The sequence below is a fragment of the Dryobates pubescens genome, chromosome 18 (assembly GCF_014839835.1).
Source record: "Dryobates pubescens isolate bDryPub1 chromosome 18, bDryPub1.pri, whole genome shotgun sequence".
NCBI lineage: Eukaryota > Metazoa > Chordata > Aves > Piciformes > Picidae > Dryobates > Dryobates pubescens.
This window is the reverse complement of record NC_071629.1, coordinates 17,169,764-17,188,480: the sequence shown is the minus strand read 5'-3', so window position 1 is coordinate 17,188,480 and position 18,717 is coordinate 17,169,764. Positions and strand designations below refer to the sequence as shown.

At 42.8% G+C, this 18,717-nt stretch overlaps 1 long non-coding RNA gene across 1 annotated transcript; it reads right to left on the bottom strand.

Moving 5' to 3' along the window:
* Positions 1-12,210: 12,210 nt before the first annotated feature.
* Positions 12,211-13,411, bottom strand: LOC128898097 (uncharacterized). The gene is made up of 3 exons (XR_008462699.1): positions 13,184-13,411; positions 12,693-12,845; positions 12,211-12,278 (listed from the first exon to the last, which is right to left on the bottom strand). It is a non-coding gene; the product is annotated as an uncharacterized LOC128898097 (long non-coding RNA).
* Positions 13,412-18,717: the final 5,306 nt, after the last annotated feature.

The following is an 18,717-nucleotide window of genomic DNA, read 5'->3' as shown; positions in this document are numbered from 1 at the left end:
AGGTCACTCACTGATGAGCTTCCTCCTTTTTATGTGTGAGTGAATTTATCTTCATGGGAGGTTTTTGCAAGTTACTTCTTCCTTCCTGAAGCTCTCTATTCAAGCCCTGTGTAGTTCTTCTAATGGAAAAATATTCATAAGAACCATAGACTGACTCCATACAAAGAAAGCCTACAGAAAAGACCAGGGACTTTATCTTATGGCACAGACATAGATACCTCTGAATGATGACTGGAAGGAAGAGTTCCCATTTGAATAGATTAGTGTATCAGCTTGATTAGTTTATTTTCCAAAAATACTTTCTGTGCATATTTCCATGTCTAAACATTGGGTTTTCCTGCCTTTCTATAGGCTGATATTTTTGATGACACTGGTCATCACATTTTCAGGGGAAGTGTGCCTTCTCTTCTTTGAAAAATAGAGCAGTCAGAAGATTGTTATGAAAAATCTTGAGCTGAGAATAATTGTGTCCCCAGGCTATGTCAGCCATTGCTCCACTTGAGTTCATCAACACTTTCATTACATAGCCACATCTAAATAAACTTTGTCCAGCATCCCCTAGCCTTACACCAAAAGCAGAGATTTTCTGTTGCTGCTGCACCAGGCTGGAGCAGAATTGCATTACTGGTAATAAAATCTGTTTTCATAGAGTGACTGGTTAAAGTCTTGGTGGATTCCCAGTCTGTTCTCTTCTATTGTTAGCACTTTTTCCTAGAAGCCTGCTTGGTCTGATGGACACCTTCATTCCCACCACCTCTTCAGGCTTCCCCCTTAGGCCCTTTGTCTCTGGACTAGTGTGATGGTTTCTTGATGGTGGCCCCACGTGTAAGTGAGCTTGGGCATACCCAGGAAAGTCCTCACTGTGGTCACTGTGCAGTACAGTTGGTACGTTGTTCAGCCAGGCCTGGTGCTAGCATTTGCATCACCTGTGCTTAGCAGAAGAGGGAAGTAAGACTTGGAAGGATTTTACTGAGTGTTGTAATACTCAGGGAGGGACAGATCCTCCACCTTAATCCCTAGTGTAAGAGTAGTCTGTGTACTAGGTAGGTCCAAGGCTGCTGTGCATCAACAGCTGTGGGAAAAGAGGGCAGAAACAGAATGCAAGAGTGTTGAGATTGTCGTGGTTTGAGTGAGAACAGAAGTAATTCTGTTGGGTGATTTTATTCTTCATTTCAGTCTGTTCTCAATCACTGCATTTCTTGCACTTAACAGCACTTTTTTGTAGCTGCTGCTTCTGAAAGAGCTAACATTCCATGTTTACAGTTAACACCAAGGATCAGTGTGCAGAAAGGTTCTTGCTAAGTCTTGCTCTGGTGCAGACCAAGGTCACTGCCAAATCTTGTGTACCATGTTGTGGGTGCAGTAAGTAAAAGGCTACACCTGCAAGGAGTGGACAGGACAGGTGACCTAAGCTGACCTGCAAGGGATTCCATTCCATGGACATCATATTCAGTGTAAAGCTGAAGAAGGGGCAAGCCCTATTCTTCCATGGCTGTTGTTCAAGGAGGACTCTGTCCATCTGGATTAGATCCTGGTCCATGAGATCCTAAATCCATTTCCTGAATCTGTTTCCCATCTGCTACTGAGTCTGAGACTTCCCCAGTGCCTGCCACAGCATTGGTGGCAATGCTTAATAATTTTTATCAGGGGTTGAGGTTAATGGCCATGGTTGTCTTAGGTTGACAGATGGACTCAGTGATCTTAGCAGTCTTTTCCAACTGAAACAATTCCATGATTCAATGTTTGGCTTGTATCTATTTACAAATATTTGTTTGGATTGTCTCTCTCAGGGAGAGGCATTATTGCTCTCTACAACTACTTGAAGGGAGTTTGTAGCCAGGTGGGGGTTGGTCTCTTCTCCCAGGCAACCAGCACGGGAACAAGAGGACACAGTCTCAAGCTGCACCAGGGGAGGTTTAGGCTGGATGTTAGGGAGAAGTTCTTCATAGAAAGAGTGATTGGCCATTAGAATGTGCTGCCCAGGGAGGTGGTGGAGTCACCATCACTGGAGGTGTTTAGGAAGAGGCTGGATGGGGTGCTTGGTGCCATGGTTTAGTTGATTAGGTGGTGTTGGGTGATAGGTTGGACTTGATGATCTCAAAGGTGTTTTCCAACCTGGTCTGGTCTGGTCTAGTCTAGTCTAGTCTATTCTCATTTCACACAAACCTTGAATCAGTTACTCATAGCTCACACCAGCAGCTGAAGTATGTATTGCATGTGGTTTTGGTGGTTTTGTTTTTTTTCTTCAATAGGTAGAATGAGCTCCAAGTCCTAACTTCTAGTAAGAGTTTTCTCTAAACAAGCATTTCAGACATGTCTTGGTGCCATGGTTTAGTTGATTAGATGGTGTTGGGTGGTAGGTCAGACTCGATCTCAAAGGTCTGTTCCAACCTGGTTAATTCTATTCTAACTTCATGCATATTTAAAATATCTGCATGACTGAATCAACTCACATCATGTAAACACCTTAGATTCTGGTCATACCCAAATAAAATCAAGGAAAGACTTCTACACACTACATTAAAGCTTGATTTAATGCCTGGGAAGTAAGGTAATGGCACATTTAAAAAGAACAAGCTTATTCATTCCCAGAGGAGCTCAGTGCTGAGAAACTTACTGAAGTGGGTGGTGCTGGTGTGGGAGAGTAAGACAGAAGACAGGAGAAGAAAGTAAAGCTCTTAATTACAGCAATCAAATGGATAATACATCATAGTAAAACCTGCTTACAAATAGCACAACTACTCTGGGGTTGGTTTTAGGTTTTGTTGTTGGGGTTGGTTTTGGTTTTGCTTGGTTTTGTTTTTTCCATTGGTTGGTTGGACAATTCTTCTAAATAATTTGTTCTGAGGCAGGCAGTAAATTGTAAGCCTACAGAGAATAACAAGTGATATTGCTAACCCCAAAGGGGCAGTATGCAATGCACAGCCTTGAGCTATTTAGCTATTGGAATCATACCACATCACCCTCAAAGCAACAGATTTGAAACAAGCTGCTGCTGGAGTTTTACAGGAGATTCCCTTAAGATTGGCACATTCTCCCTACTTTTGCAGTGCCAAAATTGGAATATTTTTTAACTTGACTTCATTGCAAACAGTGTTGAGAAATAATAATGAGATTTACCTGCTTAGACAGTCTATTTGCTCATATTTCACCTAATGGTAATGAAAAATGAGTGCTATTTTCCTTACTTGTCAAACCCAAGTTATTTAACCCTGATGAATGGAGAGTATGATAATGCAGGTAATATTTTTACAGCTGATGATACAGACTTGTAGAAACTCTTAATTTACTGTGCAACTCCAGGACACAACTATGGTAAGGGACACCCTTTCTTTAAAAGAAAAATTCTCTTTCACTCTGCAAGAGCAACTTAGTTTGACATCTGTAGCTAAATTGTGAAGCTATTAAGTTAGCATGAGTTCTGAAACTCAGTTGAAGGTGTGGTTTGACCCTGCTCATAGACAGTACAACATTTGCTGTAGAACTGAGCTCCTACTTCATAGGATCCAGCTACCAATGAGCAGTGCCTGCCATGCTGTGGGTTCTCTGTTCGAGCTCAATGGCTGTTCTCAGATGGCCAACTTTAAGACCTAGTCACAACTACTTGCATGGACTTATTTTCAACTAAAAACATGTTTATGCACTGTTTTCCCAATGGTACCCTAATGGTAGGCAGTACCCTAATGGTACTGCCATGTAATATGAAGGTGCAAGCTATGTTAGTGAGTTAGTGTAGATGTAATCCACGACTTCTGTGGTCTTTTATAAATTAATCTGCCTTCAACCTTTCTGCACCTACTGAAAATATCCTCATGCTATTTGCAGAGTTTACAAATAAATGTGATGAAATCTGTCACAGTTGGCAATTCTCCTAAGGATGGATGATGATGATAGTCATGATATTTGGGAATTAGGTATATAAGTAGTCCTAGATGCGAAGCTTATTTGATGCCTTTCTCTAGCTAGGTTGTTTTGTTTGGTCTGTGTTGGGGTTTATTTTTAACTACCAGCCAGGGTTAAACCTTACAAATGCAGACTACTAATTTGTTAATAGAGAATTATGAGCTTCTTGGGCAGTTTTAATAAGGGACATTTTGAGGGAGGCTGTAATGATTCTGTTGAGAGAGCACCAAAACTTTTCTCTAAGCAAGTTTTCTATTTAGTGAATTCCTGAAAAACCTGAAGGAGAAAAACATGAGAGAAGCCTACCTCTAGTGCAAATCTCTGACAGACTGGCAGATACAGAGGGAAAAAAAAGGAATTAAATATAAGAAAGACTAAAACTGCAAATGATTTTTTAAAATATCTGGAGTAATAATGCAGATTTAGGAATAAAAGTGGTACAAAATTACAAGAAAGGAGGATGAAGGGCAATTGAAGAACAATAAAATCAGTGGAAACTGACAGGGAAAGGAGAGAAAAGCTGCAAGGAAAGATAAAACCTGGGAATAAAGATGCACTAAATTGAGGAGGAAAAGGATCTCCAAGACCCATTCACAAATAAAAGCACCACTGCTGATAGAGATACTTGTGGATGTGATGTTGTTTTCATAAGCAATCAGTTCTGTGTCTTGGATAGTATTTAAGTTTTCTTTGCCTATTAAATAAAAGTAGCCTTAAGGAAAGTATACTCCCATTTTTGTGGCAATCAAAATTGGCAGCCTAGTAGGCACTGAAGTGATGATAATTGAAGCTTGATGTGTCCCCCCTTGGTCATAATCCATATTAGGTGAATCAAACTGAGCCCATGTTGTCTGTTACTGTTGTATGGCTTCCCTGGGCAAAAAAAAGTTTCACAGTGAGATGAAGCAGTCTGGCTACAGTTTGTTTTCATGGATGTTATTAATATCCAGCTCCTTCTAGATAAATAGTTCTCAACTGGCAAGCATAATAATAAATATCTGCCTGGATGTAAACATTATCCTTGTAGTCTCTCCTCCTGGTGGTGCTGGTGGTGGTAATAGTAGTGGCATGGCCAGGCTCTGGAACTAGAATAACAGAATGTTAGGGGCCAGAAGGGAACTCGAAAGATCATCCAGTCCAACCCTCCTGCCAGAGCAGGGTCACCTGTACCAGATCACACTGGAACACATCCAGGCAGGTCTTGAATATCTCCAGAGAGGGAGACTCCACAACCCCCCAGGCAGCCTGCTCCAGTGCTCTGTCACCCTCACTGTGAAAACAAATTTCCTCATGTTTCCGTGGAACTTCCCATGCCTCAGCTTCCACCATTGCCCCTTGTGCTGTCATTGGGCAGAGCCTGGCTCCATCCTCTGGGCACTCACCCTTTATTTATAAACATGAATGAGGTCACCCTCAGGCTCCTCTTCTCCAAGCTAAAGAGGCTTCAGCTCCCTCAGTCTCTCCTCTTAAGGAAGAGGTTCCACTCTCTTTATCGTTTTTGTGACTCCACTGGACTCTTTCAAGTGGTTCCCTGGGGTCCTTCCTGAAACGAGTGGCCCAGAACTGGACACAACATTTGTGATGCAAGCCTGACCAGGGCAGAGTAGAGGAGGAGGAGGAGGAGAACCTCTCTCAGCCTATAAGGTCAAGAAGGTCCTTTCCAACTGAAGTATTCTGCTGAACATCCCTGCCCAGAGTAGATGAGTCACTGTCAGTGTCCCTAAAGTCTCCCCCTACTTTAGTTTTTTCTCCCCTCTTGCTGCTGTTTCTGAAACTTCCCTGTTCTTGGTCACCTTTTCGTTCTGCCTTATATCTGGTTTGTGAATCTTGCTGCACCTGTTTTAATTAGCCTGATTGTTTTAATAATGGCAGGACATTAATTATTCTCTTGATTTTTTCCTAGGTGTTTGGGGGGGGGAGTTATATAGGGCATCTTATCTAATTAATTTTTAAGGATTTTGTGAGGATTAGTTATGTGCAGCTACATGCCTGTTAGTTTTTAATTAAAACAGTGTAGCACTGATGTGTTACCGTGAAGTAATAAAACATCAACAGGTAGCAAGATGGATAACATGGTTCTGCAGTTTACCAACACGCAGTACAAAGCTGCTGCTGCTCTTTGGAGCTGCTGGGTAAGTAACCATGAATGTCAGGTTTCAGCCGGCCAGGAGGCAGTGGCGTTGCGTTTGTTTACAGCGTAAGGCACGTATCTGCCAAATGGAAGAACCCCTACCATGCACAGTGGGTGGGTTTTGACTGAACAAATTGATGTCCTTTCAGCCGCCGGCACCACTTAAAGAAAGTGTTATAGCTGCTGAAGAATGACAAAGAAAACGCAAAAAGGAAGCTGCAGTAGCTTAGTGTTCCAGGCAATTAAGTGTTTTCTGAGATGCTTTAGTCATGGCCATAGCATACATTTGTTTACACTTGTGCCGAGCTTTGATCAGAGATGCTGGCAAGATTAATGAGTTTCTGAGCACTGAGTAATGTCACAACTGTGGCTTGTAATGGTGAAAGGTTTTTAATATGCTGTTAAGTTCTTTTAAATTGATTTCTCTTTAGAGCTAACTATGCCCATTTAAGTTGTCTCGGCGTCGAAGTATTGTGACTTTGAGCTTATCAAGATGGTAGGAGTCTTTTGTACTGGCTGTTATGTTGCACAGGCTCAGAATTCTGACCTTTAAGTGTTTCCAGAGCATATTTGCATGACGCTGGTGATAATGTCAGGAGAGTAAAAGCTACATAAAGCTATTTAAAACTTCACATATATATAACTGATCAGGGAACTCGCATGGGAGGCTGTGGTTTCATTAATGTGGCTTTTAAAAAGAAGACAGCAACCTTATTAGGAGCATCAGGAATCTTGTGTTACTATAAAAAAAGCAATAATAGTTTGCTATTTTCCACACCCATTCAAAATACTGTCAAAATTGGAATGCAATTAGAAATAAATGTGGAGAGAAAAAACCTAGGAAGATTGAGATTGTTTTGTTCAGAGTGAGCTATTACCAAAAGAGGACCAAAAAAATCATGTATAGGTAACAGAAGTTCAGCTTGCACCTGAAAATGGCAACAATCAGAGAACTGTGAGATTTTGCTTTGTGCTCATAAAGATGCTAACTGAAATAAATGGCTCGGTTTGCATGCATGAAGAAGCAGTTACTGGATGGAAATGGCTCTTGGTTACGATAGACCTGAGTACATGAACCAAACAATTGGCTTCTTACAGTAGTGGATATCATTGGCATGCAGTACAGCCATCATCAGAAGTGGGGCAAAGCTTCTGGTGATCTGCAGGCTTTTTAAGAGTCACTTGAACAGTTAAGAAAACCTTCTGAAAGGTGTTGACTCGTGTCCAGAGAAGGGCAACAAAGCTGGTGAGGGGTTTGGAGCACAAGCCCTATGAGGAGCAGCTGGGGGAGCTGGAGTTGCTTAACCTGGCTGAAAAAGAAGAGGTTCAGGGGAGACCTTCTTGCTCTCTACAACTACCTGAAGGGAGGCTGTAGCCAGGTGGGGGTTGGTCTCTTCTCCCAGGCAACCAGCACCAGAACAAGAGGACACAGTCTCAAGCCATGCCAGGGGAGGTTTAGGCTGGGTGTTAGGGAGAAGTTCTTAATAGAAAAAGTGATTGGCCATTAGAATATGCTGCCCAGGGAGCTGGTGGACTCACCATCACTGGAGGTGTTTAGAAAGAGGCTGGATGGGGTGCTTGGTGCCATGGTTTAGTTGATTAGGTGGTGTTGGGTGATAGGTGGGACTTGATGATCTCAAAGGTGTTTTCCAACCTGGTCTGGTCTATTCTATTCTATTCCATTCTGTTCTATTCCAACTTCATACAAACCTTGAATCAGTTCCTCATAGCTCACAGCAGCAGCTGAAGCATGTATTGCATGTGGTTTTGGTTGTTTTGTTTTTTTCTTCAATAGGTAGAATGAGCTCCAAGTCCTAACTTCTTGTAACAAGTAAACATGTATTTCAGACATTTTTAAGATGCCTTTTCCATCATGCTGCTGTTGCTTTACCTGGTTGCTGCATTTATTTTCCATATTGTGTCTGTGCAGGTTTTTTCCCCATTTGCTTTTTGTTCTGCTTGTGGTGGTTACCTTTTGCATTAATTGCCCTTTGCTCCATCTGTTCTTTATTGGACTCATGCATCTTGTGCAGAGGGACATGACAGTTACCAAAAGGCACTCCTGATTCTCCTCTTCTCCATGTGTAGCTGCAAAAACTCTCAGCATCCTGGCTTCTACTCAAGCTCCTTTGTCTGTGGACAGTTGCTTCTCCAGAGTGTGTGCACATTCCAAGTTCTCCATCTCTTTCTGGCAGCTTATGTGAATGGTCTCTGCAAAGTGGGGAGGGCATTGCCTATACAAACTCTACATGGCTAAGTAATTTTGTTGTTGTTTGGTTGGTTTGTGTTTTCTCCATTTCACACGCACTTGCACGTGAGTGTAGGCACAAGATCTTTATTAGGTTATGTGTCATGGTAGAAATAATGGGGATCTGGATTTCTGAACATGGCTCAGAGAAGCAGATGTGGAATAATCTCTCTGGCCTGGTGCAGAAAAGCTGACTGTGGCAGTTGCTCTGGAAGATTAAAACACCACAGAAAGGGGCGTTCTTCTGAGCTGTTAGCTCATGGCACAGGATATGTTCCAAGCAATCTAGCAGGCTCAAAGAAGTTCAAGCACATAGCTTAAATACCTGATTTCTGTGACTGAACTGTTAAGAAAGAAAAGCTTAATATTACTGTGTACCTTTTGTGAAAGAAAACCAACATAAAACGTATTTTCAGCAAGCAAAATACCTTGGAAGAAGAAACTGGGGACTTAAAGCAAGAGAAACAGTTAGAATCCTGGGAAGTAATCTCATGGGTGTTCTGTAAGAGCTGTGTCACTGCTGTCATGGTGGATTGGCACTACAATATTTTTCTCTCTCTCCACACAATCACTTAGGAAGTCAGTTCAGAGAAAATTATTCCTAATTACACAGACAGAGATATAAAATTTTGGAGTGGGGCACTGGGATTTAGCCATGTGACACCCATTAATGTTAATGGAACTCATGCAGCTAAATCACTCTTCACTTTTATGAAAAAGGTGTCCTAGAGAGCTTGACATAAAGGCAGGGTTGTCTGTCACACAGCTGGACCATAAATCATTGCTACTATGTGTACAAGTAACATAGCAGGAGAGATGAACAATTTCGCATAGTGACTTCTTTTTTTTTCCTCCCAATTTTGGTGGAAAGCCACATTTTATGTACTTGAAGGCTGTAATTTTACTAATGGTTTTTGGTAATTAGCAATTTGAGTATATTATTCATTTGGAGTAGTCCTGCTGTTGTTCCTCATGATGGCAGTGTATGTACTCATTCAGCGTCTCTGTAGTAGTAGTGATTCTAAGGTAAGCTGTAAGGTTAAACAGTGTTCTGCTTGATACAGAAACTTTCAGCTCCTTGCCTAACATGATTCCCCTGTTCACATTACTTGCCTTAGTGTATTATGGAAAATATGAGAGTTTAAAGCCCAGCAGCTGTTGCAGCATAAAGTAGGGTAGATCTCAGATACCCCATATCACAGTAGTTAGAAATATCTTGTGAGTGCATAGTGCAAATATTATCTCTGCTCCTCAGAAAATGTCTCAAACTGAGTTGCTGGGTTTTGTCAGCTTGCTGTGTTTCCAACTGGCTAAACCATTAGGTTTTAGAAAGCTTTGCTAAGTAAATTACTGTTGCATTAAAGCACATCTGGAGAGTGAAGGGGCTAATTCCAACAGAAAATGTGATTAGAAGATCAGTCATCTGCCTCTGAGGTACTCCTGCTATGCAGAGTTGTGCAATGAAATGCTCAGACCATGAGTCTCTGTTCTGTGAGCTTAGTCATGTTCTTTGTCAAAGAAGACCTATTGTGTCACATCAATGTACTGTGTCTTCCATCTTCCTGGTCCATTTAGTTCATAAATTCCAAGAGATCCATGTGTTGGATGGCCAAAGCTTCCTCAGTGCTAAATTGCAGGTGCACACACTGTCTAGAGCAAAGCATAGCTCCATGCAGCTTTAACAAGAATTGGGTCAGGCTTTGTACAACTGCTACCCAGAGAGCAGAACAACTGCTACCTGGAGAGCACCAGAACAAGAGGACACAGTCTCAAGCTGTGCCAGGGGAGGTTTAGGTTGGATGTTAGGAAGAAATTCTTCATAGAAAGAGAGATTGCCCACTGGAATGTGCTGCCTGGGGAGGTGGTGGAGTCACCATCACTGGAGGTGTTTAGGAAGAGCCTGGATGGGGTGCTTGGTGCCATGGTTTAGTTGATTAGATGGTGTTGGGCAATAGGTTGGACTCGATCTCAAAGGTCTTTCCCAACCTGGTTAATTGTATTCTGTTCTATTCTATGACCACATAATCAGCTGCTGCTCTCCCTTGAAGGAAATTTTCCAAAAGAAACTTCTGCTGAACAAGTTTTTGGGGTTTGTCCTCATACTCTTTGTGAAAAAGAAAAGTAACTGAAAAACCAGGGAAAACACAACCAGCTCTGGCTAGTAACTCCTGGATAATGGATACAGGTTTACATTTTGGTGTGTCTGCCTGCAAACACACAAAAAACACACACACACACACAAAATCAACCCCCCAGAGAAACCAACCCACTAGAAAAGCCTTAACCCAGATGATATTTTATATCTTTTGGGATTCATTGGGTGCCAGTACCTTAAAACTGTTAGCCTAAGTATGAAGACTTCTGAGTGGTTTTCTGGTGTGCTCTTAGCATGAGTTAGAAGGACAGTCCCATTAATCACATCCTCTGCTGGGTGTAAAGACAGCAATTTACATCACATGATTCCATCTTTGTGAAAACAAGACTTAACAGAGCTTCACAGGAATTCATTTAACAGAAATAATATTGATAGCATATTAGGTCTGCTGGCTTTAAGGGATATAAAGTCAGCAAGGATTTGTCATCTGGTGATTTGGTAAGTCCTAAGCCTTTTCCAGTTTGTGTATAGTATGCTGTAATCCTTAGTTCTGCTCCATGCTGTGGTGAGGCACTGGACTGCACTGGAAGGGTTTGTATTCCACTTGAAATCTTTAACATCTATGTATTTCTATTAGTCAGTGTACTGCAGCATATGTGCTTGGGAATGAGACCCTCCACTGCACAGGATTATTCTGTCAATGCTTTGTTGAGAAGTGTTGTCCATATCCAAACTCTAATGTCTATTTAAATTTATTATAAATGCTGTCTTTTAAACTTAGTTACTTTCAAAATTGGTGTCAAAGTAGATTTCACACTGAAAGTACTACTCTTGCCTCACCTGTTTAGCAAGTTGGTAAGCCACTGGTAGGTGGGGTTTATTGGCCCAGTTCCATTCTTCTCTTCAGGTTTTTCTCACAGAACGTTAGGAGCTGGAAGGGACCTCGAGAGATCATCCAGTCCAATCCCCCTGCCAGAGCAGGATCACCTATACCAGATCACACTGGAACTCATCCAGACAGGTCTTGAATATCTCCAGAGAAGGAGACTCCACAACCCACCCTCACAGGTTTGGGGTTGTTTGGTTGTTTCATAGATTCATAGAATGGTTTGGGTTGTAAGGGACCTCAAAGACCATCTAGTTTCAACCCCCACCCCATCATGAGCAGGAACACCTTCCACTAGACTGGGTTTCTCAAGGCTTCACCCCCAACCTGGCCTTGAGCACCTCCAGGGAGAGGGCATCCACAGCCTCCCTGGCCAACTGGTTTGTTGGTGTTTTTAATTGTTAGTATTACTTAAATATCTTGTCATTAGACTGAAAACATTGTGGAAGTTAATTATGTAGCTCCTGGAAGTGAAGGGGAATTAAATAGAAGTGTTGAATTTTTCACTTCACAACCAGCATCCATCACTGACTCTTACTGAACACTCTCGGGTGTTCAAGAGGGGATTGGAGGTGTTCAAGAGGGGCTTGGACGTGGCACTTGGTGCCATGGTTTGGTCATGAGGTCTGTGGTGACAGCTTGGACTCAATGGTCACAGTATCACTAAGGTTGGAAGAGACCTCGAGGATCATCGAGTCCAACCTGTCACCACAGACCTCATGACTAGACTATGGCACCAAGTGCCACGTCCAATCCCCTCTTGAACACCTCCAGGGATGGGGACTCCACCACCTCCCTGGGCAGCACATTCCAATGACGAACGACTTGCTCGGTGAAGAACTTTCTCCTCACCTCGAGCCTAAGCTTCCCCTGGCACAGCTTGAGACTGTGTCCCCTTTGAGGTCTCTTCCAACCTTGGTGATTCTGTGATACTGCAGCAGATCACACAAACAATCCCAAAGTTCATTTCACGTATGACATGCAGCAGACTTAAACTGCTAAGTACTTCTTTAGTCTAAGAGGAGATTAAAAATATAAATATCAATAGAATGAAACCTCTTTCTTCAGGAGAAAATTCATTGCACAAAGCAGATGAAAGTAGTGCTTTAACATCTCATTAGAATTCTCCCTGTTCACGTTCAGTCTGAGTACCTAAAATCATTATTTTTAATGCCTTTTGCTTTTTATTCCTTTCTCTTTTACTGTTACTTTATTGCTGCCATGTTATTACTATTATTCATTTTTCCTTTTTTTATTATTTATAATTACAGGGGAGCAGTTTTCTGATTTATTTTTTTTTCTTGTAAAGGAAGTCAGATTTTTGCTTTAGCTCTCTGACTGCAGCCAGCCAGATATAGAAAATTAGAGGGGGGTGAAGAAATAGGCGATTAAAGCAATATATAAACTCTACAGGCTGCTTTTTTTTTACCTTGGATCAAAGCCAAGATGCCAGTGGTTGTATTCATCCTCGGCTAAGCAAGCTGCAAGAGGAGAGCCCATGCTGAGAACAGCGGTGTACACAGAACAAGCAATACTGCAGAAACACAGCTAATTAGAATTCCTGCAGGCTTGATCAACAGGTCTGCAAAATACAATAATTAAGAGTTGACTGTGAAAACATGTCACTTTGATGTGTTTGAGATGAGACAAAGTAGCTTCAAATTGCCCAGCTGAATGTGATCACTTAAGATCTTCTCTATTTTTTTTCCCCTGCAGTTGTATCCATAATGCATCTGCTGCTACAGTGGGTTTTTTTGCAGCTACTGCCAAGCTAGCACTAATTTAATTTCTCAGTAAATTGTACAATAGATGCATTCCTGCAGGCCAGTACTAAAATAGAGCTAGTTTGGGGGGGGGGGGGGGGGGGGGGGAGGGGAGGAAAATACTTTATCTTGGTAGAGCAAAAAAATGTGTATTTACCTGGAGGTATGTTTCGAGGCAGGGAAACGGTTGTGTGCAGTAGATTTGCATAAAGCCTGCTTGATATTTGTCTGGCAAATGTTCTGGGAAGCTGTAGTTAATTGAGTCAGCTATTTTGAAATGAAGTTGGTAGTGATGGGCAAAGTCTAATAACAGCTGAAGATTTCAGGGTTGGAGGGAGGAAATGGATGGTTAAGCTTGACAATTTCACCTGTAAATTATCCTGTTGAGAAGAAAGGGGGGGGGGGGGAATTGCACCAGCTGACAGGTTGATGTGTCAGGGCCTGTATTAAAATCTTGCTTTACAGGTAAGAAAGGGGGATCTGCTCGAAAAACTGCAAAGCATTTGTAAAAAGTTCTGCCACCTTCTAAATGTTTGCAGCAAAAGAAGGCAGGGAGGCTCTCGTCTGATGATTTTGCAGCTGGGGTTGACAGAACATGCCTGCGTCGTTAGCGGTGGTCATATCAGTCTCCTGATTGAGAAAAATAAGGCAGCTTCATTTGTTAATAAAGTAAATGAGAAAGGGTTTCAAAAGGTTACCTTATCTCCAGGCTGTCACAGGAAGACGTGCACATGATTAGGTTTAGGGATGTGAGTGCAGGCATGGAGAAAAGCAAGTCACTTTGAAGGAATACTGCTCGCAACACAGCGTGTTTTCATCCGGTCCGTGTGAGAACCCTCCGGATTTTTTTATTACTTCTGGTAATTTTTGCTGTACTTTAGATGAAGCAGGCCTAATTAGAAAAGATATTGAGAAAAGCCTCCTCTCAGAGAACCTTTCAGTCTTCAGACTATTCTATCCGTCTTTCAGGAGGCATTATTATGCTCTCCCCATGATAGCTTAAGTAAGGAAGCAGCTGTACGGCTCCCGCCCTGCTCTGGAGCCGCAGTGCCATCTGCTGGGGCCAGCCCAGGAGAACGCTCCCACGCCGGCTGCTCCGCTGATGCTTTAACAGAACCTTGCGAAAATCAACAATTATTTTTGCAGTGGGGTGTTTTGCAGTGCATGTGTAAAGTGTTTCTCCATACAGCTTATCTACAGAAAGAATATCAATGCCACCATCAGGAGATAAGTAAATAAACACACCACCTCCAGACCTTCATAAATACTTGCATTTTTCTCCCTAGGGTAAAATTCAGCTGTACCTTAGAATGGTTTTATATATAGTCATAAACTAGAGCACAATGAATTATTACATTGCACTCCTCCCTGTTGTGCTGTTTTGGTTTTTTTCCCAGTGATTATAAAATTCACCCCAAATTTTAGGATAAAATTATCTTGAGCTAAAGGGAATTAAATCCCAACATGACTCTATATTAAGTCGAGTTTGAGGTGTATCTAGCAGCTTATCTTTAAATGATGGCTTTGTCCATGTGCACTGGAAGCAGCAGGTGTTCAGAGCAGCTTCTGTATGGACGTCTGTGGAAGCTGGCCTGAAAATAGGGGGGGGGAAATAATCTCCAGTGTTGCAGCCCTTATCGCTGAAGAAAAATGACCTGCAGAAACAAATGACCTTTTTTGTGTTGGTGTATGTTTTGTTTCTGTTGCTCTGCTGATACATTAGTGTAGGGGGGTAGGGAAGAGGGGAGGGGACAGTCATTCATCTTTGGTCTCTTAATTTTATAAAGGTGTAGTTCCAAGGAAAGTTTAACTTAATAGCTGCATGTCATGTTTCAGGAAAATATGACTGATGGTTTTCACTTGCAAGGAAATGGCAAAACATCAGTTAACTTCCTCTGCACAAGTGCATGTTAAAAAAAAAGAGAGAGATGAGGTAGACTTCTTGAAATTGATGCTCCTGTATAATTTCCTGCTGCATTCTTTTCCCTAGGCACTTACATAAAATCAAGAGGAACAGCGTGGAATAAGTATGTGCGTATGTTGTGGGGTGGGGTGTGAGGGAACTATTAACTCACACAACCACCATCAGGTAATGAAACAAGCTGCCAGTGCTTTTTGGATCCTTCAATGCTACCTCTACAAAAGGATGAAGTGAAATCATAGTATTGACAGGGTTGCAGACTCTTCAGGTTAGAAGCTTTGGTGTCTAATTCAGTCCACCTCCTCAATGCTACCTCATGACTGAATTGAAGCTGGGGAGTAGGCTTTGGGCTTCTCAGCGTGAACTGAGGAACTCTGTTTCCTGTATCTAGACAGCCTTTTCTGCTTGCCTTTTAGAAAGAAGAGAAGGTTGGAGCTGGAATATGGGGGGTTGTGGTGGTGTTACTTGTTTTGTTTGGGTTTGTTGATGGGGGGGGGAGGGTGGGTGGGTGTTTTTGTGGGGTGGGTTTCTTTTTCCTTGGTTGGGGTTTTGAGTAATTTGGCTGTAACTGGATTTCTACACACTCTGCATTAAGTTGTTTAACATCTTACGTTCAGGATACTGAACTGATAGTTTGGGGGATTTTTGGGGGGGTGGTTTGGTTTTGAGGTTTTTTTGTTTGTGTGGTTTTTTTGTTGGTTGGGGTGGTTGGTTTGTTTTTTTGTAGTGGAATTCTTTTGTTGTTTGGAAGGTTTCATTGGGTTGTTTTTTTGGTAGTGCTTGGTTGCTTTGTTTGGGGGGGGATTATTTTGGTGTTTGTTTTCTTTTAATTCACCCTGTTTGGATTTTAGTTTTGAACAACCCAAGGCTGATCTGTTCTGAGGTGCGCTGCTGGCCAGCGATATTGCCACATGCAGTCTAGACCATTTCACCTTCATAAAACTTCCTTTTTCAGCAGCCTAATTTGAAACATCAGAATTGACCTTAATCAGTTCCAAACTGTGAGTTTAAGTGGAACACAGTAAATACTGGGCTTTTAAGTCAGTTGAAAAGCTCTTCCTGAAAAAATTAGTTTTCACTCTTCCTCACCATGAATCTGTCAAAGAAAGCCCAAGCCCCCAGCCAGCCAAAGCAGGGTGAATGCATCAGGATAGCAGATCCTAGAATCACCCTTTTTAAAATAAAAAAATAATGTTTGAAAGGCTGCTACAACCCCCACCATCCTGAGCAAGAAAGCAGAAATCTTACTTTGTAAAGCCACATCTGTTCAGAAAGACTTCAGCTACAATGTTTAAGCATTCTAAGCTACCACCAATATAACCTATTTATTGAGACTAGAAACTGGGGAGGGTGGGAATTGATCTGAAACACCACAGCTCTCTGAGCAGTCTAAGTCCAAGAAAATTCTCAGATTCTGTAAAACAGGGAGCAGCCATGCACGGAACTGCAGAACCAAGAGGTAACCACCGGGTGGCAGCACTGAGCACGGAAGACACGGCGCAACTGCACTGCTCTATGGCTACGCGCTGCGCTACTGCGCATGCGCTGCTCCCCAGACACGGCTGCAGGCTGCCCACCGCCAGGACGGACCCTGCACCACACTACTTACCACTCAGCGTGCCAAGCCATCACAGATGGCACAGGGACAAAGCAACACGCTGGTAGCGTATTCCGGCTCCTCAGCAGCTGACCACAGAGCTCTGGAGGCGTCCTCCTCACTATGCAGCAGTACCTCTGTACTCCTCGCCACCAGCAGCACCTGGTAGGCTGGATGGGCCACTGCCACGCTGTGGGGTGAGCAGCTCAGCTCCTTTGGCTGCTGCATTCAATTCTTTAATCACTTATTTCTTTCACACTCAGTCATTTATTTTACACTCACTTATTTCTCCCCCTCTGAAGATCTCCTGGCCTCCAGTCCACTTTCAGCTAGCAACACAGCATAAATACAGTGCTGGTAAAAATTCACTTGTCAACCTTGCTCTGGGGTCAAAAGGTTTCTGCAAATTGAACCACCAGCTGTTTTGGCCACTATCCAGACTACAAGGCAACAGCGACACCAGGACCTGAGCAATCAAAACGCCAGGCAAATCGCTGTGCCCAGTGCTACACAACTGCCTGGGACCAAGACCAGCACCTGCTGAAAGTGGAGAACGGTTCCCTTGTGAAGCAGCACTGTAGTGCAGCAAGGACCTCAGCTTTCCCCGAGGTGGGTCCTCAGAGCACACTGCAGTACCAGGCTTTATTGGTTAATCCAGGCCATCAGGGCTAGTCCAGAGCAGGTGTTTCCACTGCAGAAATAGATTTCCCTATCTGGCTCCAGTGCAAGAGTCCTTCCTGCAGGAGCACTCAGTGGCCTTTTCCAGGGTGCTGAGATCTGTTAAATTGGAATTTTCTGGAACAGTGGCAGTGTGAGGTTCATCTAAGAGCAACATACACTTACAAAGAAAAGCTGATACACTGTGGACCCAGGATCCTCAGCAAGAACTTAGCCTCGCCTGCTTTGTAGCCAGAGAGAACCTGTTTGAGCTGGCTTCCTAGACCTTGGGTGGAAGACCTTCTCCTCTAATAAAGTTTAATGGTAACAACTCTGGGAAAAAAAATTCTCTTTTATCACCCAATTTCCATGAGAAGGGAAAAAAAACCAAACTAACTGAAAGACTTCAGGCAGCAAAAGCATAGTATGAATCAGGGAATGCATTTTACCTCTGGAAGGGCTCCTGCTCTTTGGAGACTTCCTGCTGTATAGTGTAGCAGGTTATCTTTATGTTCTGTGAAACAAGTGAAACCTAATTTCCATCCCTGGAGGTGCTGTACTAAGTGAAGTGAAGATGGTTTAGCACTAGACTTGGTAGTTAGGTAATGGTTGGATTTGATGATCTGAATAATCCACAGCAGTTAACTCACCTGGAGTGAGTTAATCCTCCTCAAACTCCCAGCATTTCACCCCAAATTGGTGTTTTTGCTTTTCCATAATACCTTTTCCCTGGGTATTTTCATTGTTCTGTCCACACCACTGACCCACTGCACCCACAGCCCTTCACCTGCCCCAACATGGCTCTCACTACTGCATGCTCCAGAGCAGAAAGACACTCAGCATCTGGACACAGCCATACTTCATAGTGATGGGGAGCAGCACAGAGGACCAGAGAAAAAAAAAGAAAGACAAGGGAGAAGACTGAGGAGCAGAGTGAGAAATAAAAGGTCAGAGAAGAGCAGGGGTGAGGGGAAAAAATAACTAGCAAGGGGCTACAGGACAGAGAGCAAAAAGGCCAGGGAGCAGAACAGAGGAGAGAAAGGGAAAAAGGGAGATCTGCTTGGACAGGGAGGTATAGCAATAAGCAGCAGCAAGACAGAGAAATAGACACAAAAAATGGGGAAAGGACACAGAGAGAGTGAGAGGACAAATGGGGCTGGGAGCACGGCAGAGGTGGAAAAAGAAGTACTGGAAGGGAAGGGGAAAAAAGAGAAGAAAACAGGAAAAAGGATGGGGAACAGGTGAATGAGAAGGACAAAAACAGTATATATTGTGAGAGAAAGACATAGACAGGGAGAAATACAGTGACAGAGGAAAAAGGGACAGGAAGGGAGGACAAAGTGAAAGATGGAGGGAAAAGCAGACAGGGAGTACAACATACAGAAGGGAAAATGCTAGGCCAGACAGCAGGAGAAATAGATGGAGAAGAGTAAACAAACAAAAAGGCACTTGGCTGCAGGACAGAGACACTGAGAACAAAAGAAAAAAGTGAGGGGGAAGGCAAGGACAGAGATGG